Genomic DNA, 27,758 nt, shown 5'->3' on the forward strand with positions numbered 1-27,758 from the left:
AAAGAGCTGGAGGATGATGTCAGCACTCGAGTAATTAATCCACAAGAGGCCCATGGGCTCTAAGCGTCAGTGGCAATCAGACACAACAAATAAAAATCAATACTTTCCTTGTGTACCAAGGAGATGACATTTGCAATGCCAACAAAAATCAGAAACAGTTAAAGACCTAATCAAAACGTTCACAGGCTTAGGCAAGGGGAGAAAATTAGTTTTGTCTAAAGATATAAATTGAAAGACGTATTGCTTCCTAATGCGTATCTGAGTAGTGGATGTAGTTACAGAGCTCCTTGGTACACAGCCCTCTGCATTACGTTCTGCTGAGCTGGGTTTCTGCAAGTTTGTAACTAGGAGCTGCTAAGAAAGCAGAGGGTACAGGCGCTCGCTGTCAAGCTCAGACTTGACCCCTGGTGCTCACATGGTGGAAGGAGAGAGAATTAATCCCACAAGTTGTCCTCTGACCTACAGGAATGCGACCGTACCGTCCCCCGGCATAAACACACAAAGTAAACAGGCAAAGGTAACAGAGAAGGCTTTCGAAGAGCGTAACTAATACGCATTGTAGGACAGAAGCTGCCTCCAAACTAAACGGAGGAATAGAAGACCTCAGCAAGAACATGCTTATAGCACATGCTATATTCAGAGGTTTAAACCTTTGTATACAAAGGAAATCCGGGAAGGTCATGTGAAGGAGACGAGGAATCTTTACACACAGCAGTGTCACATATGCCAAAGTCAGAAATGAAAATTCTCACATGGAAAATTTCCAACCTCCAGTTCCATCACGGTAAGGTCCTGTTTTTGTATCAAAGAAACCTGGCACCAGAGAGATTAGAACCAACAAAGTTTTTCTCACGTTCTTTCAAGCAGAACCAATAGGACACACACACACACACACACACACACACACACACACACACACACACAGAGTCCCAACTTAATGGTGGTTGGACTTAGAGTTTTCCAGCTTTATCATGGTGCCAAAGTGACACTCATTCAGTCAAAGCCATACCTTGACGTCTCAGCAGGATTCTCTCAGGACCGCAGCTCAGGGAATGTGCTGCCCACAGTTAAGGTGGGTCCTCCCAACTCTAAAAACACAATCTAGAAACTCCCTCACGGATAAGCCCGGAGGTTTGTCTCCTAAGTAATTCTAGATTCATTAAGTTGACGATTAAACCGTCACACTGATTAAATGAGTTAAAGTCAAACTGTTTTCAATTTACAGCGGTTTTACTGGGGTACAGCTTTGCTGTTATTCAAGAAGCATCTTCTTTAAAAGATGAAGAATTCTCTTTCTCATTTGTTTTTATACATTCTACTGACTATTGTGTGTTGACGTGTGTGTGTGTGTGCACACACACACGTGTGCATGTGTGCATGTGAGCACAGCACTCAAGCGCCTGTGGTACACATATCGTGGTATACACATGGAGGTCAGAGGATATCTTTGTGGAGTTGGACCTCTCAGTATTTCTCTGTGACCTTCAGGGATTGAACTCAGGCCATTAGTCTTGCTCATCAAGTGCATGAGCTATGTTTGGTGATCAAAAACCACAAACCGAGATGGGATCTGTGAGGGTAATAAAGAAACGTTGATTCTCCAGCCCTCCCATAGCGTCCTAGGCAATATGGAGCCACCACCCACCCACTCTAGGTCCCTGCTGCTGCCAGACTTCATACCACAGCTGGACAAAGCCACCCTCAGGCCACATTTTGTTCTGCTTCCAACTGTGATATTCAGAGCTTATGGGGGTGGGCGTGTCTCAGCCTAAAGGTCACCCAGCCAGTTTCCAAGGTCAGTGTGGGTCTCTGCCTTTGGCTATTCTCTATCCGTGACCTGAGGGAAACCATGGGTCCTGGCTTGTGGAAAGGGTCAAGTAAGTAGCAGGTTGGCTGCAAGCCCCCCTCCCCCACTGTTCTTAAAACCCGTAAATGTGTGCAAGGCCGCCACTTCTCCCTCAGGTATCTTAGAAAAGTGGCACTAAACAGTATTCTTAGTGAGAAAACAATTCTTGTAACATATGCACAGAAAGGCCTAGTCTTTACCTTACTGTCTGAAGCCAGCCAGACTCCAGCCCTAGCTGTCTCCTGTGAGCGAGGTGGGCATCCATCCACTCTTGCAGTGGCTCAGGCTCCTCCTTTGATAAATTCGGAGGACAGTGACAGTAGTGAACCTTTATGAGACATATGAGGTGTGCCCAGACCCAGACCATAGCTTGGCATCTGGTAAATACTTAATTGCCCTCAGCTCTAGAACATTCTGCTCCAGTTTCTGTGACGAGCGAGTTAACATGCATCCTTGTGCTTGGCGAAGGTCTTTTTGTGAGGGACAATTTGTGAGCGTTTTTTGGCAAGCATTAGTACACACAGAGCACCTGAGACAGACAGTAGACTTTCTCAGGTGTGATGTTAGGCAGCCAGCCCCGCTCAGCTGGCCTTCGAGTGTCCTCTGAGAACAGAGAATGAGGCCACAGGACCCGTTCTTCTCAGGGTCAGGCTGACATCATCTTCAGCCACCTTCGTTCTTGCATCGTGGATCTGGCAGTTCCCCAAGTTCATAGGTAACGAATAAGTGGTCTTGTACAAAAATAATCAAGCCTGGAGAAGACTAGCTCGGGAGATGAGTGCGCAGAAAGGGGAAGACTGAACCTGGAGCCTCCGGGGCATGAGCTTGAGGCTGGAGTTCTGGAATCCTTAGCCTGGGGCTGATGAACTTCAGGGTTTCAAGGTTTCCTCCATAGCTGGCAGCAGGCTCTGGTGTGACCTTCCCCCTCCTCCCTCCTCCCTCCTCCCTCCTCCCTCCTCCTCTCCTTCCTTCTCTGTCTTCCCTTCCCCTCCCTCTTAGTCTCCCACTTCCCTAAGCCTTTCATGTGAGGGGTGTAGGGGAGGGAGAGCAGGTGGCACCCACCCTGCTAGGAGGGTGCGTTTATTCTGGGCTCTGACTTGGGAGGTGGGAGAGAAAATGGGTCAGCACCAGCAGCGACATGGCTGAGGCTGGAGGACAAGGCTTCTGTCTGTTGATGCCTCCCGTGCGACTTGAGATGGCATCCGCGCATGCACGCAGGCATGGGTGGGCGGGGCCGCCCACAGCGGGAATGGGGGCTTGAACAGCTGGGTGAGACTTCAAGACACCGGTGGCTGCCACCTACTATCCCTGACCCAGGCTACAGGCCCATAGATTAATCTCGGAGGTGTCGGATGTCTGGCTGCACTGTTCTGGGGACCATTGCAGGAGATGGGTGTGCAAGATGCCCTAGTGACGTTCCCATGACCCCTTTCTTGTGCCTGTTGTTCTACTACTGGCTTCCTCTGGGCAACTCTCATTCTGGGTGCCATCTTCCTCCGTGTCCCCTGCTGTCAGCCACATGCTTCAGCACCCTAAACCGGCTTTCTGGGGCGGAACAGGGCAGGTTTCAGGGAGCCCCGTCACCAGCGACGGATGTCTAGATGGTTCTTACCCTAGCCAGTCTAGCAGTGACCAGTCCTCGGGCTATTCCATCTTGCGCCTGTGCCTGCAGTTTGCCCTAACAGTCCCGAGATGCCTGCTTCTGTAGAATAGCTTAGAGCAAGAACTGGCGGCCAATCCTAGGGACTAGGGGTCTGGGCTAGTCTTCGCCTCCTTAGCTTGTTAGTGCTGCATGATGTCGGATGATGTTCCAGGCACTCTGAACTGCCCTGCCCGGGGCCTCTGTAGAAAGAGATAAGAAAGGCTCTCACTGACACTTTCCCTGCCTCCTGGCTCCCTCACACCGTTTGCACCCCTTAATAACTAGCCTGCCATAGTCCTTCCTCCTGATAGTGGGAGGCTTGAGGTCTTGAGGGGCTTGGGCTTGGCCCAGTCTCCCTCCAGGACTGCCAAGTCTGAGAAGTTATTTCCTGGTTTAGTATGAAGTCTCTGTTTACTGCATCATGGTACACACACACCCTTTTGTGTATTCAGCACCAGCCACAGTTAGCACCACGACACAGGCAACCGTTTCTGTCCTCCATCCGTCCCCATCCCCCCTCGTCGGCTGTATCTAGGTTGGTTGCCAGTGTGGCCCCATTGTTTGGCAAGCATTAGTTGTCTCCCAGGACTGCCTTTAGTTTGTGAGCTGTCTTCCTGTGTGTTCAGGCAGTGAGAGATACCCCAAGGGGTAGGACAGGGAAGTGGAACAGGAAGAGGGTAGAGAGGAGAGATGGGTGACGGCAGTTTTCAGTGTCTGGGGCTGAAGTGACTCTGGGGAAGTAACAAGTTCAGCTCTGCTGAGCAGCCGGCTGCAGTCAGACAGAACCGCTGATGAGGGAGCTATTCTGTCTCTCTTCATGCCTCTCCCTGAGGGAGAGAGGAAGGATCCTTACCTGCCATTCCCAGGGGCACAGGATCAACTAAATCTTGGTGCAACAGAATGGAAGAAATCTTGACCCCCTACGAAGTCTAGAACTCTCAATTTCCCCGTTACACACCCGCCCACTGACCCCTTGATCATGAAAATTTTTCTCCTTAAAAAAGTGGCAAACGGTCAGGACAAAGTAGTAAGTATGTTTTTTGAGTGTGACCCATAGATAATCAGAACTCAGTTTCTGATCCTGCAGGCCTTTGAGGAGGGAGAGCTTGGGCCCTGCCTCCGCCCACCCAGGATTCTTTTACCCCTGGGTTAAGCTGTGGCCAGTACTGCTGATTCTGCCCTTGGCGACACACGGGCCGCACCGGGCTCTGCCAGCTGGCTCCGAGGCTCTAGGATTTCAGACCAGTCATCAAACATAAATACAGAGCCCTGTGGGCCTCTTGAACACCACTCCCAAGAAAAGCAAGGCAGGGGCCCTGCCAGTTCAGTTATGAGAAAGACAGCAATTTAGTTTAACTTTGTTGTATTTGGCTTTTTAGTCTAGTTATCACCTTCTAGAATCTTCCTTCCTCTCTCTAAACTCCAGCCGAGTTCTAAGGTTCAGAAGTTCTCAGGGAAACCAACACTGGGTATAGAGACTTGGGAGAATTTTTTTTAATTATTTTTATTTTTTTATGAAGCAACTCTCTTTAATGTCTGTTTATGGTCAGGAACAGTCTGCAGCCTCCCATAGCAACGTCTGATTAAACAGTGCCCAAGCTATCCCGGGGCCATAGACAGATAATTGCCCTGCTTAATTTCCCCATTTGATGCATAATGAAAGCCTTGCTCATTTTGAATGTGTGGGAAAGAGACAACTTCAATATATTTGGACTCGCAGATGAATTTTTAGTATTGCTGTCCTGGCACGCGGTACTGTGGCCCTGGTTGTGTCTGTCATGGTTATCACACACGTTTGAAAACAGAACACGCTGTTGGTGCCAAACAGCAGCAGGGCGTGGAGGGGAGGCATCTTTGTCTATCTTTTATTAAATACAAGGCACACACATGGCAGGACGTGTCCCCCCCACCCCACCAGATAATAGGTGAGAATCATTTGTCATCAGCAGCCTTGCCGGGCCCTGTTGTCTTAGACCAGCCACAGGTTCTTCTCAAGCAAGAAACAAGTGTCTCCGTCTGTTCCTCCTCTGCGTAATTGTTGGTAATAGAGAGCCAGCATCAAGGTCTGCTGGGACTTAGCTGTGCTACTCTGGAAGTTTTACTTTGCTTTTCTGTGTCTTGTTTTATCTGTTAATGGATTGAAAGCTCATTCTTACCTTCCCCTCCACGGCTTCTTTCTTTGTATCATGTGTGCGCATGTATGTGTGTGCATTCATGTATGTGTGTGTGAATTTATGTGTATCTGTATGCATTCGTATGTGCATGTGAATTCATGTATTTTGTGTGCATTCTATGTGCATGTGCATATGTCCACGAATCTGAGAATCCAAGCCTACTTGTGTGAAAGCCTGCGTGTGTACAGCATTAGTGTGGAGGTCAGAGGGTAACCTCGTGTGAGCACTAGTCTTCCATTGTACATATGACAGCCCTGCTGGTGGATGAGCTGGGAATTCTCCTGTTTGTGTCTCCTACCTCCCTGTAGTCTGCTCGAGTTACAGCCGTGTGTGCCCACACCCAGGTTTACCTTGGTTCTAGAGATCTGCACTCAGATCCTTACCTTTGCCCAATAAGCACCTTACCCATTGAGCCATCTCCTCAGGCTCCTTCCTCTTTTAATTCTTCCTTCTTTCTTTCATTCTGCAAATTGCTAGTTCAAATATTACTAGAGGCAGAACAGGATGAAGCCCTCATGAGCGTCACTGTCAGCATAGAACAAATCTTGTTCCATCTATATCTATCTGCATTTACCCACCTTCGGAAGGTTTATCAATGAATGGCAACCTTAGAACTATGGGATCCCGACAGTGGAGACTGATGAACTAACTATCCAAGGGTTAGTTCTCCTGTTCATCTTGTCTAGGCATCATGTGGAAGCAGCCAACTCATGACTTGACTGGCATTGAAGAGCCTCTCATAAGGCTTTCCTCACTGGTCTGGCAATCAGGCGGGGTGGATCAGTTCTCCTCATGGCCTCTGCAGCAGGCTAGCTCGGGCTTGCTCCAACAGTGGCGGCATTCCAAGAGTTGCCAACGGCAAGAGAAGGCAAGCCCCAGTATGCAAGGACTTTACAAGCCCCTGCTTGCATTATGTTGGCTAACGTCTCATTAGCCAAAACAAGTCATGCAGCCAAACCCAGAATTCATGTAGGAGGGGATATGCAAAATAACCTTGAATCAGGGAGTAATGCCTCGGAGGCCATTACTACAGCAACTGTACGGCAAGAAGGTACTTCTAAAGGATAATGACTCTTCTCCCTTTTCACATAACCCAGGTCCATTATCACAGCCTACACGATTAACTACAAATCTTTACAATTGACATCCACTTAGTACTTAGAGTTTTCTAATTGTCACACAGATTGTTTCTAAATGATTGGTGCTGTGGTCTTGGGTTCACGTGTAGACCGCTCGATCCTAGCCAATGGCACTATTTTGGGAAGCTCTGGAGACTTTGGGACGTGGGGCCTACTCTCCAGTTATATCTAAGGGTGTGCCTTTGAAGGTTACACCTGGCCTCTTGCCCTTTCCTTCCTCTGCTTCTTGTACACCCTGAGGGGAGTAGCCAGCTTCTCCCTCCGCATGCTCTAACCACCATGATGCTCGTTCTAAAGTATGAGGCTAGGCAACCACCAAAGAGATCTCTGAAGGGTGAGACCGGGGAGAAGTTTGTTTCCTGAAGCTGCGTCCGTTGTCATAATGCGGACATTGAGTAAATGCTGAGTAAAGTGACTAACGTAGCTGCTTCAGGTCAAAGGATCCAAGCGAATGCCCATCGTGTTTGCATGCATCCCGTGAGTTTCACCAACACCATGGACGGGTAGTAGAAAGGCAGAACCCGAACTCAGCTTCTGCTGTACACTCCCACAGTGCAGATCACCTCCGACACCAGAAACCTGCTACTTTCTCTCGACCAGCAAGCAGCCATTACTGTGGCAGACACCAACTAGGTATCCTTTAACTTGATTGACTTATGATACTACCTAGATAAATGGTCAGATCCCGTAGGTTGAGGGGTGTCTCCAACTGTCTACCACCTCGTGTTTTAGTTAGGGTTATGCCATGAAAAACCAGCAAGTTGAGGAGGAAAAGATTTTTATTTGGTTTACATTTCCACATTATACTCTATCACCAAAGGAAGCCAGATCAGGAACAGGACAGAAGCCTACAGGCAGGAGCTGATGCAGAGGCCATGGAGGGATGCTCCTAACTAGCTTGCTCCTTAGGACTTACTCAGCCTGCTTTCTTATTGAACCCAGGACCACCAGCCCAGGCCATAGGCTGGCCATCAATCACTAAAAAAATGTCCTTCAGGCTTGCCTACAGCCTGATCTTCCGGAAGTATTTTCTTAACTGAGGTTCTCTCCTCTCAGATGGCTTTAGCTGTGTGGAGTAGACATAAAACTATCCGGCCTACCGTTTAAGATGCCCATTGAAAGCCCCAGGCGGTCTCATCAGTGCAGCAGATCTCTGTGGAGTTCCACAAACCCCTCAGGTTTCAGTAGTTTGCAAGATGTATTCACAGAGCTTGGGAAAACACTTTCTCAAGCTCACTGTCAGAAGATGCAGATGAAGACGGGCATATGGTGAGGTGTGGAGAAAAGGAGGACCCTCTCCCAGCCCACACCATCCAGTCCTTCTCATATGCTCTGCCCTCAGGATGCTCTATGAACCCCATCCTGTGTTTTCATGGAAGCTTTACTGCAAAGGCATGATCGATTAACTCACAGGCCACTGATGGTCAAGTCAACACCGAGCTTTCTCCCACCTGCCTCAAAGTCTGGGGCTGAGGCTGAGTCAGGCACCTTTCTCCATTGCTTTCCTCTTTAGTAGGGGTTCTCACTGAACTTGGAACTGATTTGTTGGCTAGGCTAGCTGGCTAGTAAACTCCAAGACCCGACTGTCTCCTTCCCCAGGACTGGGACCACAGAAGTAAGTATCAATTCACCTGGCTTTTACGTAGGTGTATGGATTCGAACTCTGGTCCTCATGCTTGCACCATGAGCACTTTACCAACAGAGTCATCTCTAATTCCATCGGTCAAATTTTCTGTACAAGTATTTATAGGATAATTCAAATTTTATTTGGTAAATGAGTCAGGGAGCACGTCTGGAAAGGGCCACGCAACCAATGCCATGGAGGGAAGGCTGCTACAGATAGAGGCAAACAGAGGAGAGTGGTGGCTCCCAGTAAAACTACTCATGAAAACATGGTTCTGCCTGTAGGCCACAGTAGGCCACCGAACACATTTTCGTGGAGTTTAGAGAGCTCTCAGTGGGACAACTCATCGTTATCAGCATCACACACGCTTCTAAAACCCCAACTTCAGATCCACTAGTAGGTTTCTCTCCAGTATGAACTATAATGTTTTGTTTCTTTTTTCAAGTTTTTTGGCTCAGCTTCACCTATTTTTAACGATCAGCTTTCCCTGCCTCTCAACGTCACTGTGCTGCTGACACCTCCGTGTGCTGCCTCAGCTGGAATCATTAGATCCTGCGCGGTGTGACTCTCTGAGAGTAAAATGTTCTCAGATCTGATGCAGCTATGCACACTGCTGTTCCCGATGTTTGCCGCGATGCTGCAAGTGTCTGCCCTCAGATTCTGAGACGGCTAAGTTTGTGCAATTTCTGGCTTATCGGGAAAGTGTCTGGGAGGACACGGGAGCCACTGTGGCCTCTACTCACTGTTCTCTCTGGCCTAGGGCTCGGGCAGGAGGCTCCTAGGTCCTACTCAGGCTTCACAACCTCTGCCTGGGACACCGTCTGTCCTTGACTGGCAGGCCTGACCTCTTCTGCCACAGCTACTGGTCGGTCCCAGTGTTCTGCTTCTTCTTCCCTCAGAGGGGAGGTGGGTACACATCCATCTCTTAAGAACATTCAAAACAACCTGTAAATGCACAGAGTGGAATCTTAAAGTCAGCTTCTATGTTCTCCGCCACGGCTTCTCTCCCATCCCTCCTGTCTCTTCCTCCTTTCCATTGCAGACTCCTCCCCTTCCCTCAAACTTTTCTCCCGCCCACTCTTCCTTCTCGTCCAATGACAGGCCTCATTCTATCTTGTACCAGCCTCACCTATGACATCATCCCACAGTATGTAATGCAGATGACCATTAGCAAGCTTCTAGATACTGCCAGGATAAGTCGAACTCACCTTGTTCTCAGCGGGCGGACAGAGGATGAGACAAGGAAGCCCACGTCCCATGTGTACTTTGCCTCAGTTTTTCAAAGTACCATGGGGTGGCCTCTGTGTCTCTTGCTCCCTGGATCTGAGTTTCGCGCAGCATTGCAGGGCTCTTCTGGCCTCTGGCAGAGATGCTTAGGAAGTTCCTTGTAACCACTGAATCTCTTGATGCTCCCATTCTTGGTGGATGGAGAGAAGAGTCTGCTCTTTCTAGGACCTAACAGGTATTTTGGAGGAAGGTGTGTGTCTAGTTTTACTTACATTGTTACGATAAACCAAAAGCAGCCTAGAAGAGAAAAGAGCTTATTTGGCTTACAGTCTCAGGGAACAGTCTTTCAGTTGAGGGGAGTTAAGGCAGGAACTCAGAGCAGGTAGTTAGTCAAGAGTAGAGAAATGGACACATCTCTACTGCCTGCTAGGTTTCCTGTGCTCAGCTAACTCTTTTCACTTATACACTTTAGGGCTACCAGCACAGGGAATGGTGCCGCCCATAATGGACTGGGTATATCAGTTAACAATAAAGACCCCACCCCAACCCCAGAAATGCCCACAATCTAGCATGATCTAGGCAATTCCTCAATTCCTGAATTAAAGTTCTTTCCAAATAATCTTAGGCTGTAGCGAGTTGACATTTAAACTATCTGGCAGAATAAGGCTCATCTCCCATCGTGCATTTTGGAGGAAGGTGTGGTTCATCTTATGTTTAGACATGTGACCCAGTGCATGGTCTCAGTCTGAGATACAAGTGGGCACTGTACACAGGGAGTAGTGTTAGAGTCAGTGTTAATAACTGAATGACTTGCAGCTGGTCTCACATCTGTCAGACAGAGTGGCCTTTGCCACACTAACCATGACTATTAACCTGGAATGACTTGGACCGATCAGTAGGTAGGAGAACATTTTGCTTCCAGACAAGGCTAATACCCAAATTTCGGAAGGTCAGATCTGAAGCACACGTCAGTCAGTGACTTTTGGAGGCAGCCAGGGAGGGAAGTGTACCTCCTCGCCACTCTTCTAGAATGCTCCATCTGACATCGGCAAGGACCATCACACATAGCCTCAGTTACTGTTATTTCTAGTCTACCTGTTCTAGTTTGTCACTTGGAACGTTCACTGCTGGTTGGTCTCGGCTTGATCATGTACCCCGAGATGGGCACATGGAACAGGTCAAGGGCTGGATGCTAGAGGACTCCAGGAGATCAGAGGGAATGGTTCACACAGCACTGAACGTCAAACCTCTGTAGGTAAAGGAGGCTCTGGAGGTAAGGTGATGTCCAGAGAAGAGTGAGAAGACAATCAAGAATAGGAGAGGGAGGTGAGAGAAGGGACAGTGCAGAGACCAGGGCGGCAGTGGGAGGGAGTGCAGTGTGAGGAGATGCAGTCCCTCAAGCCACTTTGAATCTTTGAGCCCAAGTCTGGCCTGCTCTCCTCACCGCACCACCTACAGGCCCTCCTAGAGACAAGCAGCCCTTACTCTGTGGAAGAAGCTGCAGGAAGCCAGAGCAGCTAGCGCTGGACTGAGTGCTTCCGGACACAGCAGTGTAGGATGTTAGGAAGGGCAGCCAGGCCTCAGAGCAGGCCTCCAGCTGGACTCTGGAACCTTCTGCTCCTGGTGATAAGACCTAGCACAAGTCCGGAAGTAAAAAAGGTGTAGGCTGCACTTCAGCAACTAGAAGCAGAAGCCAGGCAGAAGCTCCCAGTGGAGCAGAGCTGCAGGCCTGGGCCAGGGCTGGGGCACTCCTCTGTGCTTGGGCTCTCTCAGCTTCATTTCCAGCAGGCTCTGGGCAGAAGTTTCTCTGGGACAAATGTTGGCCTCTCTAGGCAAGAAACTCTCAGCACTGGTTTGCTAATATTTGACAGAAAGTGACTGAAGTCCCCACCCGCTGGTAACATCTAACAAGGATGGCCCACCTGCTGGTGACAGTGTGGGAAGGTGAGAAGGGGTTTGTCCAGCATCCTTCTTACTCCCTCTTTTGAGTCACAGGGCTATCATTTACAGCTCTCCCTTCACTTCCTTTGGGTTCACAATTACACACAGACACATAACAAGGAAAAGCCATGCAATCTTTTCCATTTTTAACTGCAGAAGCCCACAGGAAGTATGACCTTGGGATTTTCTTCACACACAAGGGCCAGGGCTGGTGGTGACAGGGGGATGGCTCTGCAGCTGCAGCATCTCAGGGTCTCTGAGGTAACTGAGTGGTTGGTCAGGTGGGGAGGGCTCCATGCTGGCAGACAATGAGAAGCTTCCAGTGGGGCTTGTCCACTATTAGCTGGCCCCTCCGCCTCTTCCTGTCTTCCCCTCCCCTTCTGCCTCTCCCTTTCCCCTTCTCCCACTCTCCATTTTCAGAGTCGGGCTCTAAGTTTGGTCCTACAAGGCTGCCAAAGGGCAGCTTCTGGAGAGAGGCGAATTCAGGCACCCGCTCCAGGAAGACTGAAGAAAGCAGGACTGAGAGGAAAGAGGTGTAACGGGTACAGGAGGGGCTCAGGAGGCGGTGGGGAGTCAGGCAGAGGTACAGGAGGGCCCCTGTACCTGGGTATCGGTGGGAGAGATGCAGAGGAGAGGCAGGAGGGAGGGGCCAAGAAAGATGGGCTGGGACGGGATGGAGAAAGGCTAAGAGCTGGGGAGAGTGCAGAGGACTAGCTCCGGGATGGGGCTGAGACTCTCTTTCGCCTCATTTTCAATTCCAAAGTTGTTCATCAATATGATTTTTAAAAATTTCTTGAATAACAACAGCAAGTTTGTGTGGACATGAATGAACACCTGTGGCTATTGTCAGCTTTCTCCTAAAGCTGTGGCCTGAGCCCATGCGCTCGCAGATGCAGACATCTGCAGGGACGCAGCAACCAGATTGTGTGTTGGGGAATAACTAAAGGAATGGTATGGTTGAGGGAGGCCAGGGACCGGGACAGGGTGGGGCCCTGAGGGCTGGCCCACTGAGACAGAAGCAGTTGAGGGCCCTACAAGAAGGCCGGGGATCCTTCCATGGTTTTCCATGTTCCTGTCAACTCAAGGCACAGGGCCATCAGGTGCCAGACACTCAAAGACAAAATGAAGCCAGGAGCACCTGGCAAAGGAGGGGAGGCCCAGGGCGGGAGCACTGTGGGGCTCTCAGAGGAGAGAGGGATCCCACACGTTGGTATGAGAGTCTCTACTTTGTCCCATCAGTGCTCAGCAGTTGCTTGGCAGGAGAGGACGGGGAGGGAGAGGAGTGGGGAGGAAGGAGTGGGGAGGAAGGAGAAGGAGGAGGAGAAGGAGGAGAAGAAGGAGAAGGAGAAAAGAAGGGTGGGGGTATATTGTCTCATCCTTACCAAGGGTCAGGGTCCAGGTCAAGCTTGGATCAGAGTCCCTGTGACATCCAAGTTGCCTGCATTTCCCATGAGGAAACAGGCTCGCAGATACCCAGAACCATGTGCAAAATCTCATAGCCTAAACCAGCACTCCAGCCCAGGTCTGGTCCAGATTCTGGGGTTCAGTCTCTCCCACCTATTCCCTGCTCCACACACAGACACACACAGAAACACACAGACACCCAGACTGACACACACAGACACCCAGACACACACAGACATACAGACACACACAGACACACAGACACACACAAAGACACACAGATACACACAAACACACGCACAGCTTTTCTTTGTATGCTTTTGTAACCTAGACTGTAACCTATACACTGAAGCCCATCACTCAGGGATTTACATGCTCTAAAAATAATGATTGTATCCTTATTCAGTAATTCCCTCTCTTTGAGTTCTCTAGGCACCCCAGAGATCAAAGCTTCAGAATTTTCTTGTGGAGGGGAGAATACCTTCTTGTCATTTAACTAAGCAGCCACATGGTGGCGCCATGGAGGGCCTGTCTAACAAAATCCCGTGATTTGTGCATTGCTGGTAGTTAACATGGATGAGCATCTCTCTCTCTCTCTCTCTCTCTCTCTCTCTCTCTCTCTCTCTCTCTCTCTCTCTCTCTCTCTCTTTCTCTCTCTCTCTCCCTCCCACCCTCCCTCCATCCCTCTCTTTTCTATTTTTGAAACTAGGATTGAGCCTAGCACACAGTATGCGAGCTTCTATCACTGAGGCAGCTGCCCAGTGTTTTCCCAAAGCAGCAACGCCCAGGCCCTCTGGACTACAAATCTAAGTATGCAAAAGTCAGACAGCAAATGAGGTGTGTCAAACTACCGTTTTTATGTGGCTAAAACATGGATGAATTTAATAACCATGTGTGCCTGGGTGTGCTGCTGATGCTGTTGTCTGCATGATTAATAAGGTCACAATTCATAGGCTTGCTACTGTGCCCATAAAATTTACTTCCCCTGCCTTTGTTCAGCAAGTCACTAATGCTAACACAGTCTGATCTTCGCAGATCCGTGCGCATCCCGTAGCAGGGACAAACCAGACAACTTTTCTTGAGCCCAAATCATTTCTATCTTCAGCTTGGTTTGGAGCACTTCCTTTTGCTTAGGCAGTAGTCTCTGGAATTGCCTAAAGTCCCTGACACAATGTTAGTTTTGGAAACTAACCACAAGTCGAATGCATTATGATCGAATGCTAGAGTAAGCCATCAAAATAAGTAAGTGGGTTTTTGTCACTGCAGAAGAGATTACGAAATATTTTAATGCTTTAATTTCATAACGAAAACCCTTGGGAAGCTCGTTGTGGTTTTCAGTTATCCTTACTGTCCTACGGTCATTTGTAGATGCAACAGCTCAGCACACACTAGGTCGTTGTTGGGTCAGTTGTCTTCCACTGGACACAGACTTCCTGTTCTAGTACCCCCAGATGACTATGATTCAAAGCTGTCGAGTGGAAAAACCCAGAAATAATTAAAAAATCTTAAATAACCTACAGTCAGCGGTTAAATTGTATTTTGTCATTAGTTGCTATTAATCTAACCGGTTAATTTATGAATCACACTTTCTCAAACACACACACACACACACACACACACACACACACACACACACACGGGGGTGGGGTGGGGGGCGGGGAACTGTGTGTAGGTGGCGGTGTTCCTCATGGGTCCAGGCATCAGCTGGATGTGCTGGATACTTGGGATATATACTCAGTGTGTTTGTCTCTTGCCAATTTGACACATCTGTGAGAGGGAACCTCGGCCAAGAAAATGACCCCATCAGATTGTCCTGGCAGTGGGCCTGTGGTGCATTTTCTTGGTTGACAGTAGACATGGAAAAGCCCAACCCACTATGGACAGTTGCCACCCTTGGGCAGGTGGTCCCAAGTTACATACAAAAGCAACCTGGTCAAACCAGGAGGGGCAAGCACTGCTCCATGGTCTCTGCTTTGGTTCCTGCCTCTTGGTTCTTTCCTTGAGGTCCTGTCCTGACTTTTTTAGGTGTTGGATTATGATGTGGAAATGTAAGCCAAAAAAATAAGTCCTTTCCTTCTCACGGTACTTTTGGTCATGGTGTGTGGTCAAAGAACTAGAAACCCCAACTAAGATATCCATGAACAGACTTGGGTTTGCCCTGTGTCAGCCAGGTGTCGGGGTGCTAACCCTAAGAGTGTTGCCTTCTGACTTTCTTTCGTAGTGGATGCTGTTCCTGCATGCTTGGTGGGAATTTTTTAAAATGTGAAGTCTTCAGTGATAAATTTCCTTCCTGCAAGATTTTTTCCTTTTTTTTTCTTTTTTTTTCGGAGCTGGGGACCGAACCCAGGGCCTTGCACTTGCTAGGATTTTTCCCTTTTTAAAACTTATTGTTTATAGAGTCTCAGGATGTGGCTCTGACAGGCCTGGAACTCACTTTACAGGTTGGCCTCAAACTCACAGAGGTCCGCCTGTGTCTGACTTCAGAGTGCTAGACTTAGTTGTGCTCCACTATGCCTTTCACATGTACAGCAAAGACACCAGTGGCCCAGGAGCAACTGTGACATCCTTAGAAATTTCTACAGCAAAAGGGAGGTGTAAATTCAGACTCCAAACCCAGATGTGATGGGCAGAACTCTAAGATGTCTTAGGAATTCCATGTGTCTTAGTTGGGGTTTTACGCTGTGAATAGACACCATGATCAAGGCAACTCCTATAAGGACAACATTTAATTGGGCTTGGCTTATAGGTTCGGAGGTTCAGTCCATTATCATCAAGGTGGGAGCACGGCAGCATCCAGGCAGGTATGGTGGAGGAGGAGCTGAGAGTTCTACACCTTCATCTGAAGGCTGCTAGCAGAATACTGGCTTCCTGGCAGCTAGGGTGAGGATCTTAAAAAAGCTCACATCCACAGTAACACACCCACTCCAACAAGGCCACACCTACTCCAACAAGACCACACCCACTCCAACAAGACCACACCTACTCCAACAAGACCACACCCACTCCAACAAGACCACACCCACTCCAACAAGACCACACCTACTCCAACAAGACCACACCTACTCCAACAAGGCCACACCTACTCCAATAAGGCTACACCCACTCCAACAAGGCCACACCTACTCCAATAAGGCTACACCCACTCCAACAAGGCCACACCCACTCCAACAAGACCACACCTACTCCAACAAGACCCACCTACTCCAACAAGGCCACACCTACTCCAACAAGACCACACCTGCTGCAACAACTTCTAATTGTGCAGGGAGTGCCCTGAGCCAAGCATATACAAACCATAACACCATCCTAGAGCATGATCTGTATATACTGCCTTCTTCCTGAGTGTGTAGATAGAATGATCTGTATAGCTGGTGTCACTTTCACGAATGAGGCATCTGGGCATCAACTTTGAGATCACCAAGATGGAGACTGTTCGAGTTATCCTGGGCATATCCAGTCAGAGGAGCCTATAACAGAAGGTCAGAGAGACCTGGCTTGCAAGTGTACAAAACCACTGTGTTGCTAACTGCCAATGGGGCCTGGGTGGCAGAAGGGCAGCCTCACGTGACAGGTAAGTCATTAGGTGACCTAAACTACTAAGGAAGTGTCAGATTCTCGTCTTGTACTACAAGATTGAGGAGAGTCAGGTGGCGAGCTCCACACAAAGGATGACAGAGCAGGGCGTGGAGAATTCCCAAGCATGGTCTACTTGGCCGTGTGTGGACTCCTGACCCACCAATCTCTGAGGTAAAAGACTATGTATGAGCTCTCAGTCAGTGCTGCATATTTGGTGTGGTTCTGTGGCTTCTGTGTGGGATGTTCAGTTTTCCATGTGGCCCATGTTGAGTTGTTGGGACCTTAAAGAGATGGGGCTTAATTGGAGGGGAGTGTGTCCTGGGGGTTTCTACCCTCATGAATAATCAGTGCTACACCATGGGAGTGGATCAGGCCTTAGGGGACTGGCTAAGTTATCAGGAAAACATTACTGTAAGCCTGCCACCTCCCTGAAACCCTCTTTAAACAAGCTCCCACTGTTGTGATATCATCCTCCACGTGATCCTCAGAATCCAGCCAAAAAACGAGAGTCACACTCGTGAGTCTCCTAGCCCCTTTTATCATGAAAACACACAACCTCAGATACTTTAAGGAAGTGGGAACTCTCAATCTTATCGATACAAGATTGAAGGGAGTCACATGGCCTGCAAATGGAATTTCTCCACACCAGGGCTGACAGAGCAGAGGGGCTCAAAACACACCAGAACAGCTATCAAGTTAGGGTAAGTTCTTTACCAGGGTAGAAAAAACACATGTGGCTCAGATCACATTTTTTTTTTTAATCATCCTTTATGCCCCTCCCTGTAAGACTTCTTCCCTGGATGCGTCTTTGCACTGGAGAAAGGGAGACTGCAGTTCTCAAGCAGGAGCTTCCAGGAGGCCCCATTGGGGGACTTCAGTCCTACCTGCCCCTCACTGGCACTGGTGTCCCCTAGGCTCCCTCCTGCTGTACTCCTTTGGGAGACCTTTGTCAGGGGTGATATTTTACAAAACTGCCCACAACAGTATTCACTCCTCTAGGTCTCTCCTATTTTCCCTTCTTTCCCCTATTTCCAGTCCCTCTGCCTGCACCGGAGTGACAAGCCAGCAACTGTAGATTTGGGGACAGCTGGTCCCAAAGGGCGGGACGAGGGAAATAGCCATATTTCCAGGACTGTTTCTCTGAGAGAAAAGTGGGTCGAAGATGTGTGTGCTTGAGGTCCCCGCCCTCAAAAAAGTCCTCAGCATCCTACCTCTGAGCAACTCTGGTGGTGCCCTTCTGTGGGTTTCTGGGTCACAGTCTAGGTTGGTAATGCCAACCATCGCTGCTGAAGCCTTGGTCTGTACTCCAACGTTTCTGAGTCCTCTGGCACCTGTGTGCTGTCACTGACCACACGGGACTCTGCTCAGCATACCGAACTGTGTGAAGAAAGGGAAATCAGAGCTATGGGCTGCCTAGAGCCATCGCCCCCTCCTCGGCTCTATGCAAATGCCCTCTGAGAATTTCCTCATACTCCTGTCTCCTTCATACTTCACTCTCCTCCTCTTTCTCCCAGGTCATGTGACCCAGGTTTACATTACAGACTACAGAGTTTGGTTCATGGAGGTGCTGAGGTCCTAGAACCCCTGGGCCTTGGGAGATACTTGTGGAGGATGCTCCTTTCAGAACTGCCACAACAACTTGTAGAACTCAGGCACCCAGTCCCTCACATGGTGAGACTTTAGGACCTGGTCATGGTGGGTGGCTTTGCTGAGTAACATCTGAGGCTTAGACACCTTCCATCTGTTTTTCTTGGGACATTTCCCTCCCTGATCCCAGACACCATGGTGTGAGGAAGTCCAGGCAACATAGGGAAGCCATGAGTCAGAGTTCTGGCCGACAGCCCAGCTCAAGTCCTCACCACCAGCAGTGTTTGACTGCCACATACGTCAGGGAAGAGCCTTCTACTGGTCCCAGACAGAGCTGAGGAAGCCCACAGAAACCACAGCGGATAATAACTGATTAGTATGTCCTTTTAAAATTAGCCTTTTTGTTTTGAGGTAGCTGTAGCAGAAGTCAACAGTGCTGGAGAGGTTCCCCCCGTACCCTCCACCAGTCTGCCAAGAGTAACATCCTAAAAAAGAAAAAAAGAAGGAGAAGAAAACCAGACAGTACACCCAAGAAGTAGCCACACCCACAGAACTCCTGCCCAACAGCTTCCTCCTGGTGCCCTCCTATATGACGCCTGTCCTGTTACTCCTCACACCTTTCCTAACTCCTGACTACTACTACACTATGGTTTTGGAATTTTCCATTTCAAAAGTGGTACAGGGATGGAGCCTCAGTGTTTTGCTGTTTGGGTTAGCTTCCCCAGCCCCCTACCCCTCACCCCCGCCCCGAGGCTCATCCCAATTGCATGTGTATTAGCTTGTTCTTTTTGTGGCTTCACGTTAAGCCTTCGCTTGTTGAGTATCTGGGCTGTTTCCGCGATGAATCTCTTACCATCCAAGCTGTTCCCGGCTCTAGTGTGCAAGCATTCATGTGAACAACATACACTGTCGTTTTTCTGGGATGAGCGCCATGGTGCAACGGCTGGGTCCTATGGTAGTCACTCACGTCATATTCTCAGATGCCAAACTGTTTCCCAGCGTGTCTGTGCCACGTCAGATTTCCTCTGTTCTGTACTTTTAGTCTTTGCCAGTGTTTGTTACTTTTAATTGTGGTGAAATATGTGTGACCTAAACTTTACCATCTTCATTCTGAGTGGAAAGCCTAGTGTGTTCAGGGCACTCATTGCTGGGTAGCCTGACTCCAGAAATCTTTCCATCTTGCCAGTCTGAAACCGTTCTTATCACGCATAAACTGTTCCTCTTCCCTTCCCCCACTGTCTAGCCAACCACCACCCACTTCCCATTGTTACTAGTTTGATAACCTAGTGCCCTCAAATGAGTAACATACAACACTTGTCCTTTTACGATTGGCTTATTGAACTCAGTACAGTGTCTTTTTTTTTTTTTCTTTTTTTCAGAGCTGAGGACCGAACCCAGGGCCTTGTGCTTACGAGGCAAGCGCTCTACCACTGAGCTAAATCCCCAACCCTACAATGTCTTTAAGGTTGGTCCCTGTGGTAACATATGTCAGAGTTTCTTTCCTTATTTAGGGTCGAATAACATTCTGCTGTACGGATATACCGTAGTTTTTATGGAGCCACCCACCAATGGACACTTGTGTTTCTTCCTCATTTGGGCTACTGTGTGTAACGCTGCAGTGAGCACAGGTATAAAAATACTTCTTCAAGTCCCTGCTTTCCGACTCTCTCAGTGCCACGTCCAGAAGTAGAACTGATCATGACAAGTCTTTCAACTTCTTCTGTGTGCATATATGTATACACGTTTTCATGAGTGTGCAAGTCTGTGTGTGCTTGCAAAGCAAGTATTTTACCTACAGAGCCATCTCCCCAGTTCTGAGCAGCTTTTGTGAGTTTTGAGGAGTGGAATTATTTTGTTCCACCTATTTTAATGAGCATGATGCTGTCTCACTGTGGTCCTGTGTTCCCTATTGCTTCATGATACCAAGCTTTCCCCTTGAGCTCGTGGCCATCTGTGTGTGCTTGGTGAAACTTTTATGCAAGTCTTTTTCCTGTTTTTCAGTTCCTTTTGGCTGCTGCTGGGTTGTGATTTTCTCTGTAATCTTTATAATAACCTTGTATTAACCTTGGGGGTTGGGAAGGGGAATGAAGATGAAACCTGAGGGGAGGGGGTTGGGGAGGGAGGAAGGGTGTGGCAAGTCACCACCACACCCACTTTTATTTTAAGCCAAATTCAAGTTCTCATGCTTGCGTGGAAGACATTTTAACCAACTGACTCCCTCCTTAGTCCCAAATCTTTTTAAAAAAATCTATGTATAATTTCCTTCTATGCCATACTGTTTTGTGTGGTGTGTGTGTGTATATATGTGTGTGTGTGTGTGTGTGTGTGTGTGTGTGTGTGTTTGTGTTTGATAAAAGACTATTTTGTCTACTATTAGTATAGTTACCCCAGGTCCTTTTAAATTACTGTTCCGATGGATTACCTTTCTCCATCCCTCCTTAAAAAATAGAAAATCTTTTGTTCACTCTTTTTTTTTTTGGTTCTTTTTTTAGGAGCTGGGGACCGAACCCAGGGCCTTGCGCTTCCTAGGTAAGCGCTCTACCACTGAGCTAAATCCCCAGCCCCTTTTGTTCACTCTTTAGCAATATCATACATGTAAACAATGTGCTTTGATCGATCCACTACTGATTTCCCCTTCCCACTCTGCTCAGACACCCTCAACATGTTCTTCACCCAACCTCACGTGTAATTAACCCCTCACCTTTTTTTGGTAACCCAGTGAGTCCAATTAGTGGCAGCTGTTGAAAGCTTGTTGGCTTGGTCTCGTTCATGTACCAATAGCTTCGATGAGTTACAAGTGCAATGGCTCTGTCCTGCCTAGAGGACAGCATTTCACAGCATTCTTCCTCGTCTGCTGGTTCTTTCATTCTTTCCACCCCTGACCCCGCTCGATGTTCCCAGCCATCGTGTGGGCTAATGTTAGTAAAGGTGTTCCCTTTAGGGCTGAAAAACCCAATAGACATTGATTCACAGCACTTTGTCTGGTTGTGAATCTCTTCATTAATTGATCATACCACAGACATACATCATACATCATAGCCGTCCTTTTCAGCCTGTTACTTCCTTAGATTTAAATAAAACAAGCCCCTCCTAGGTCATACATTGAACTCTTTCTTTCTTTCTTTCTTTCTTTCTTTCTTTCTTTCTTTCTTTCTTTCTTTTAATACATGCTGTCAGTTGATGACTTTCAACTGTGGGTTTTAATCCATATATCTCTAAATTTATTTCTGGAAAAGATCATACTATTGTGTTTTAAAAATTATTTTATGAATATCAAAGCTTTTTTGGTCTCTTGAGTCATCGTGATTTTCTTTGTGCTTAACTGATTTTTCGTGGTGCTGCACTTTTATTTGTTTCTCATTTTTTGGCTGCATATATCCTACAGACTTTTTCTTTACTGTTACTATGGTGATTACATAAGATAGTCTAAAGTTAAAAAAAAAATCCCTCTATTCTCAGAAGTGCACGAAACCTTCCTTCTATAAAACTGATTGCATATAGACCACAAGGCAAGACTTAAGAAATGCAAAAACGAAAATAATCTCTGAAATGGAATCAGACCACAGGGGAATAAAACTACAAATTGAAAGCTCACCTCAGAAAATACACAGATGCCTTGAGACTGAACAACACACTGTTGGGTGAACGGTGGGTTGTTGAGGAAATCAGGTAGGAAAATTAGAAACTCCACAAGTCAATGAAAAATGAGAACCAAGCCTCCCAGAACTTCTGAGATGCAGCCAAGGCAGACTTAAGAGAAATGTTTATAAGAACTCATATTAAAAAGTTAGAGGTCTCCAATAACTCCATGGTGCACCTCAAAGTTCTGTAAGAGCAAGAAGAGGAAAACCCAAGCGCAGCAGATGGCCAGAAATAACAATTAGCAGAAATGAGCAAAACAGAGAGCAAGACAGAGGATTAGACAGAAAGTTGGTCATTTGAGAGGATTGTCAAGATTGGCCAAACCAAGCCAAACTAACTGATAGATTGATAAATAATAAAATTAGAGGTGAAAAATAATCGTCACAATAGATTCCAGTGAAATCTAGAAGACCAGGGAGTACTTGTAAGTACTTACATTACAAAAAAACCTGGAAAATCTAGAAGACATAAAGAAACCTCTAAGGGCACGTCAGCTAATGAAGTTAAAGTCCAAAGGCAGAAGCACCTTAAATGGACCAATCAAAGTAAGGACACAGAAGCAGCCCCTGAAATTCTATCCATAAAAAACGTCCTGGGACAGATGGGTTTACTACTGACCACTACTAAACGCTGAAAGGAGTTCTAATTCCAACACTTTCCAGACTGTTTCACAAAACGTAAAGGAAAACCGCCCAACTCATTGTATGCTACCAATGTAACCCTGACACCATGACTGGATAAAGACACAGACATAAAAAGGAAACTACAGGCCAATCTTTCTGATGAATGTAGGTGCAGAAGTTCTCAACAAAATACGTTCAAAGTTCGGATCATATTAAAAAGATAGTGTACCAGCACCGAACTGACTTCCTGCTGAGGATGCAAGACTTGTTGTGAAAATTCAAAATTAGTAAGGGTAGTGCATATTATTAATAAATGCACAGACAGAAATCTCATGATCAGATGACAAAAGGGTGTTTGAATAAAGTTAACACATCTTTTAAAATATTCTTATTCTGTGAGAATTCATACAATATATTTTGATCATATTCATCCAACCTCCCTTCCCTACCTACCCACTTTCTCCTCCTCCTCCTCTTCCATTTTTTTTTTTTTGAGTCAGGGTTTCTTTGTGTAGTCCAGGCTGTCCTGGAACTCAGAGATCCTCCTGCCTCTGCCTCCTGCCTGCTGGGATTGAAGGCGTGTGCTGTCCAAGCAGTCTTTCATTACAGTGCCTCACTGTTTCATTACAGTGGTATATCATGTCATCGCAGTGCCGAGCTACACCAGAATGGTTCATTGTGCACTGACAATTGTTCATCGTGGTATCTCAATGCTCTATTTTACTGCAACATATATTTTACCACCACAATGCTGAACTGTGACAACACAACCCTGCATCCTGTCATAAAAATGCCCCATTATGACATCACAGCGTATATTGTGACGTCATGATGCTCCATTGTTTCATTACAGTGCTCCACTGTACTATCAAATGCTCCACTGTGGTATTGCAGTGCTCCACTGTGGTATTGCAGTGCTCCACTGTGCTATTACAGTGCTCCACTGTGGTATCTCAGTGCTCCACTGTGGTATTGCAGTGCTCCACTTGGTATCTCAGTGCTCCACTTGGTATCTCAGTGCTCCACTGTGCTATTATAGTGCTCCGCTGTGGTATCTCAGTGCTCCACTGTGGTATCTCAGTGCTCCACTGTGCTATCAAGTGCTCCACTTGGTATCTCAGTGCTCCACTGTGCTATCACAGTGCTCTGCTGTGGTATCTCAGTGCTCCACTGTGCTATTATAGTGCTCCGCTGTGCTATTGCAGTGCTCCACTGTGGTATCTCAGTGCTCCACTGTGCTATTATAGTGCTCCACTGTGCTATCTCAGTGCTCCACTGTGCTATCATAGTGCTCCACTGTGCTATCTCAGTGCTCCACTGTGCTATCTCAGTGCTCCGCTGTGCTATCTCAGTGCTCCGCTGTGCTATTACAGTGCTCCACTGTGGTATCGCAGTGCTCCACTGTGCTATCTCAGTGCTCCACTGTGCTATCTCAGTGCTCCACTGTACTATCACAGTGCTCCACTGTGGTATCGCAGTGCTCCACTGTGGTATCGCAGTGCTCCACTATGGTATCACAGTGCTCTACTTTGCCATCACAGTGCTCCGCTGTGCTGTCACAGTACTCATGTCACCATAATGCATCACAACATATGATGTCATCACAGTACTCTATTGTGTCCCAAAGGCTGAACTGTAACGTCACAACGCTTCATTGTGCCAAAATAATTTTGCACTGTGCTGTGACAGTGCTCTGTTTTACTATAACTGGGCTAATGCCATGAAGCTACAATATGCCATTATAGTTTCCCCATTGTCATTGTGCAAAACTGTGATGTCACCATGCTTCATCATTGATTCTGCACTGTGTTGTGACAAGGCTTCATGTTACCAGCGCAGTCTACATTGGAACATCACAGGGCTCCACCATTTCATCACAGTTCTCCACTAAGCTACCACAGTAATGAACTGGGTCATCATAAGTCTCCACAGAACCATCACAATGGTCATTCTCACATCACAGTGGCACGCTGTGATATCACAGACCTTCATCATGCTGACACAGTGGTAAGCCTTGTCACCACACCGTTCCCTTGTGCCATCCCAACTGTACATGGCAACACCATAATACTCCATCGCACCACCACACTTGCTGAATTGTCAGATCACAATGCCTCATATTGTAGTGGGATCCTAGTACAATTATTGTACCTAGGGTAAACATTGGAATGAAACAATCGTTTTTCACTGTATCCAGAGGAGACAGAGAAATAGTTGTTTTCTAGAAGTACTTTGACTTTGAAGAAATCATTGTAGAAAGCAGTGATTGTTTTCTGTTAGCTGTAGAGTTGGTTTTCCAAAGGAGCTTTACAGCCTTTGCCTGATTTTTGTCACAAGATGCCTGGAATGTCTTGCATTATTGGGTGCTGCAAACAGTGTACAAGAAGGACTAAAGTTGCAGGGACGTGATGTTTTCCTTCACAAAACAGAGATTAGATTAGGGGCTTTGGTACGAGGAACTCATTTTACTGCCCCCCCAAAACCCCACAACTTTTTGTGTAACAATCAATAAATATGCTGCTACGGCAGTTCAAGGTTCATTTCATCGAGATTGTTCCTTCCTGCTTTCTCAGAGCCTGATTGATATGCTGGAGTGAGCCCCTTTCTTCAATTGACCTGCGTAACTCAGAACATCAAGACCACACTTTCACCACAGGACACCATTCTTCTATGACTGTTCTACATTGTATCATCCCAGTGACATATTTTTCAGTGTGCCATCACAATAGTATACTATGCTATTGCCATGTACCAGTATGTTACCAAATTCTACAACCGAGACCACAGTGCTACTTTGTAACTTCCCTGTGGTGCACTGCTCCTCAGAATGTTTCACTGTGTTACCATAATGTAGATCTGTAATAACACCATGCTGAATTTTGATGTCACATTGCAGAATTGCCCCACCATAATACGCCATTGTGACATCACGAGGCTCTACCATTTTCATTTTTTTTTTAACCATTTTATACATTTAAGAGAATGATTAGGCAGAATAGATTCAACAGAAAGACTCATTGGTCAGCCAATTCTAAGAACTAATTCTGAAGAGAAATGCATGCTGCTCATAAATACATACACCAGGAATGACCTAAACGTTCATGGATCCAGACGCTTGTCACTATATTCCCAGAATTCAGGAGAGTTTCGACTCTCTGGCAGAAACAACACCAACAAAAAAGTAAATTTGGTAAATGAACAGCACCATTGATAGATTACTGAGATACAATTATGGACCTGAGTTTAAATTTTTTAAATGTGAGAATCCACATTATCATTGAGAAGCTGATTTGGAAAATGGTGCTGGTTACCATAATAACAAAATTTTGATTTTTTTATTCTGGGATTTTGCTTTTTCTTTGTTTTAATGGAGCATGCTGGGAATTTCTAAAATTTTATTTAAATTTTTGTAGAACATGGAAAAGCTATCGCAGATACTGCTGCTTAATATATTGCTATTGATCTACAATTACATCTTTACATATATCATATGTATTATATATATGAGTAATCTGAATTTTTGGAAACTTTAGCTATGCTCTCAACTTTGGAAAAAGTATCCTAGTTTACTGTGTTCAGCTGGCATTTTACAGAAATTAATAGCCGAACTGACCTAGAAATATTAACCTTAATTTTTTTATTTGTGAAGGACTAACACACTGTATTAAATATGTAAGGTCTTATCTACATGGATTTGATTGCAGAAACTAGTAAAAGATTCTTTAAAATAAAAAATCTGAAACAAATTATATTTGACAGTTTAATAAATGATCAGAATAGACATACAGTAGCCTACAAAGCTCGATCTCAGTGAAGGAAACTCCTGTCCACCTGTACAGACACTAGCAGACTTTAGAAAAAGGTAAGTGGGACTTGGATAGTTTCCACTTTTTTTCTTTTTTCCCTTCCTTTCTCTTTCACTCAACCCCTCCCAGATCTTCTCCTCCCCACCCTGCAAATCCACTCTTTCTTTCTCTCTATTAGAAAACAAACACACAACTAAAAAGAAAAAAAAATCCAAACGAAGGAAACTACAAATAAACCAGACTAGGACAAAACAAAGTATAGGATGAAACAAAGTAACATAAAAAAGAACTAAATATATAGCACAAGAAACACATAACACACACACACACACAAATCTCATAAAAGCATAAAACTGGAAACTATATTTATGCAAGCAAAAGATCAGACAAGGCATTATGAAAAAAAAAAACCCAACCCCAACCCAACCCAACAAACAAAACAAAATAAAACGGCAAACAAACAAACCCCTCTCTAAAAATTACCACTGAGTTCTTTTGTGTTGGCCATCTCCTGCTAGGCATGGGGCCTGTCTGTGCTAAAGTGTGGTTTGTACACCCACTGAAACATCACTGGGGAGAAGTAGCTTGTTCTTTGTGAGTAGTCGTCAGCTGGAGACAGCTTTTGGATTAGGGGTAGGGACTTGTTTCTACTTCTCTGTCAGCACTGGGACCCCATCTCACCTATACCTGTGTCGAACCTGTGAATGCTGCCACCATCTCTGTGAGGTCATATGTTCATCAGATCTTGTATCTACAAGTCCTCGTTTCTATGCTGTCTTCCATCTCCACTGACTCTTGTAGTCTTTCCACCTCCTCTTCTGCAGTGTTCCTTGAGTCCTGAGGGGAGGCATCCCACCTAGGACTGAGTATTCCAAGGTCTCTCTCTCTCTCTCTCTCTCTCTCTCTCTCTCTCTCTCTCTCTCTCTCTCTCTCTCTCTCTCTCTCTCCCCTCTCTCCCCCTCTCCCCCTCTCCCCTCTCCCCTCTCTCCTCTCTCCTCTCTCCTCTCTCCTCCTCTCCACACAATCCAGTTGTGGGTCTTTGCATTTGTTCCTATCTACAGCAGGAGGAAGCTTCTCTGATGATGGCCTAGCAAGACATTGATTTATATGTATGGAAGAATATTGTTAAGGATCAATTTATTGCTAGCAGGACAGTAGAATTTGCTTTTTCCTAAGTCCATGGACTATCTAGCCTCAGGTTTTTGGCCACCGAACAGTGTCAGGCATGAATTCCATTCCGTGACATGAGCTTTTCAATCAAATAATTACTGGTTATAACTCTTCGTGCCACCGTTATCCCAGCATAGCATACCAAAAGGTCCCCACTGTAGACTGAAAGGTTGTAGCTGAGTTGGGGTTCACCTTTCTCCTCTGGCAGCCTGCACAGTACCTTCCAGTACCATTAACACCAGTCAGTTGTGGTAAAGGTTCTAGTTAGGCACCAGTTCAATTTCCATGTTCAGGGAGATATGTAAGCATTGTCTTCATCTATTGGGTCTTATTATCAGTTTGTGGAGAGCAATAAAC

At 46.6% G+C, this 27,758-nt stretch overlaps 2 long non-coding RNA genes across 5 annotated transcripts in view; one reads left to right on the forward strand and one right to left on the reverse strand.

The window, feature by feature from the left end:
* Positions 1–8,866: 8,866 nt before the first annotated feature.
* The window catches only part of LOC120099837 (uncharacterized), a 28,896-nt gene continuing 10,004 nt past the window's right edge, over positions 8,867–27,758 (reverse strand). Inside the window, exons 1-4 of one of the 3 annotated variants that reach the window (XR_015646853.1) lie at positions 17,785–17,865; positions 16,292–16,464; positions 9,634–9,949; positions 8,867–9,370 (exon numbers count right to left, since the gene is read on the reverse strand). This is a non-coding gene — a long non-coding RNA (uncharacterized LOC120099837). Of the gene's footprint in view, positions 9,371–9,633; positions 9,950–15,371; positions 16,465–17,784; positions 17,951–19,013; positions 19,350–27,758 lie in introns of those variants that run through there. The other 2 variants (XR_015646855.1, XR_015646854.1) reach the window with 2 other exon arrangements.
* LOC148007699 (uncharacterized) lies at positions 16,278–26,149 on the forward strand. 2 transcript variants are annotated; one of them, XR_015646860.1, is made up of 4 exons: positions 16,278–16,568; positions 19,540–19,788; positions 20,653–20,689; positions 21,620–22,804. It is a non-coding gene; the product is annotated as an uncharacterized LOC148007699 (long non-coding RNA). The 2 variants fall into 2 exon arrangements; XR_015646859.1 differs by lacking the exon at positions 21,620–22,804 and adding an exon at positions 24,999–26,149 and having other exon boundaries at positions 16,282–16,568.

The sequence above is a fragment of the Rattus norvegicus genome, chromosome 1 (assembly GCF_021556685.1).
Source record: "Rattus norvegicus strain SHRSP/BbbUtx chromosome 1, alternate assembly SHRSP_T2T, whole genome shotgun sequence".
NCBI lineage: Eukaryota > Metazoa > Chordata > Mammalia > Rodentia > Muridae > Rattus > Rattus norvegicus.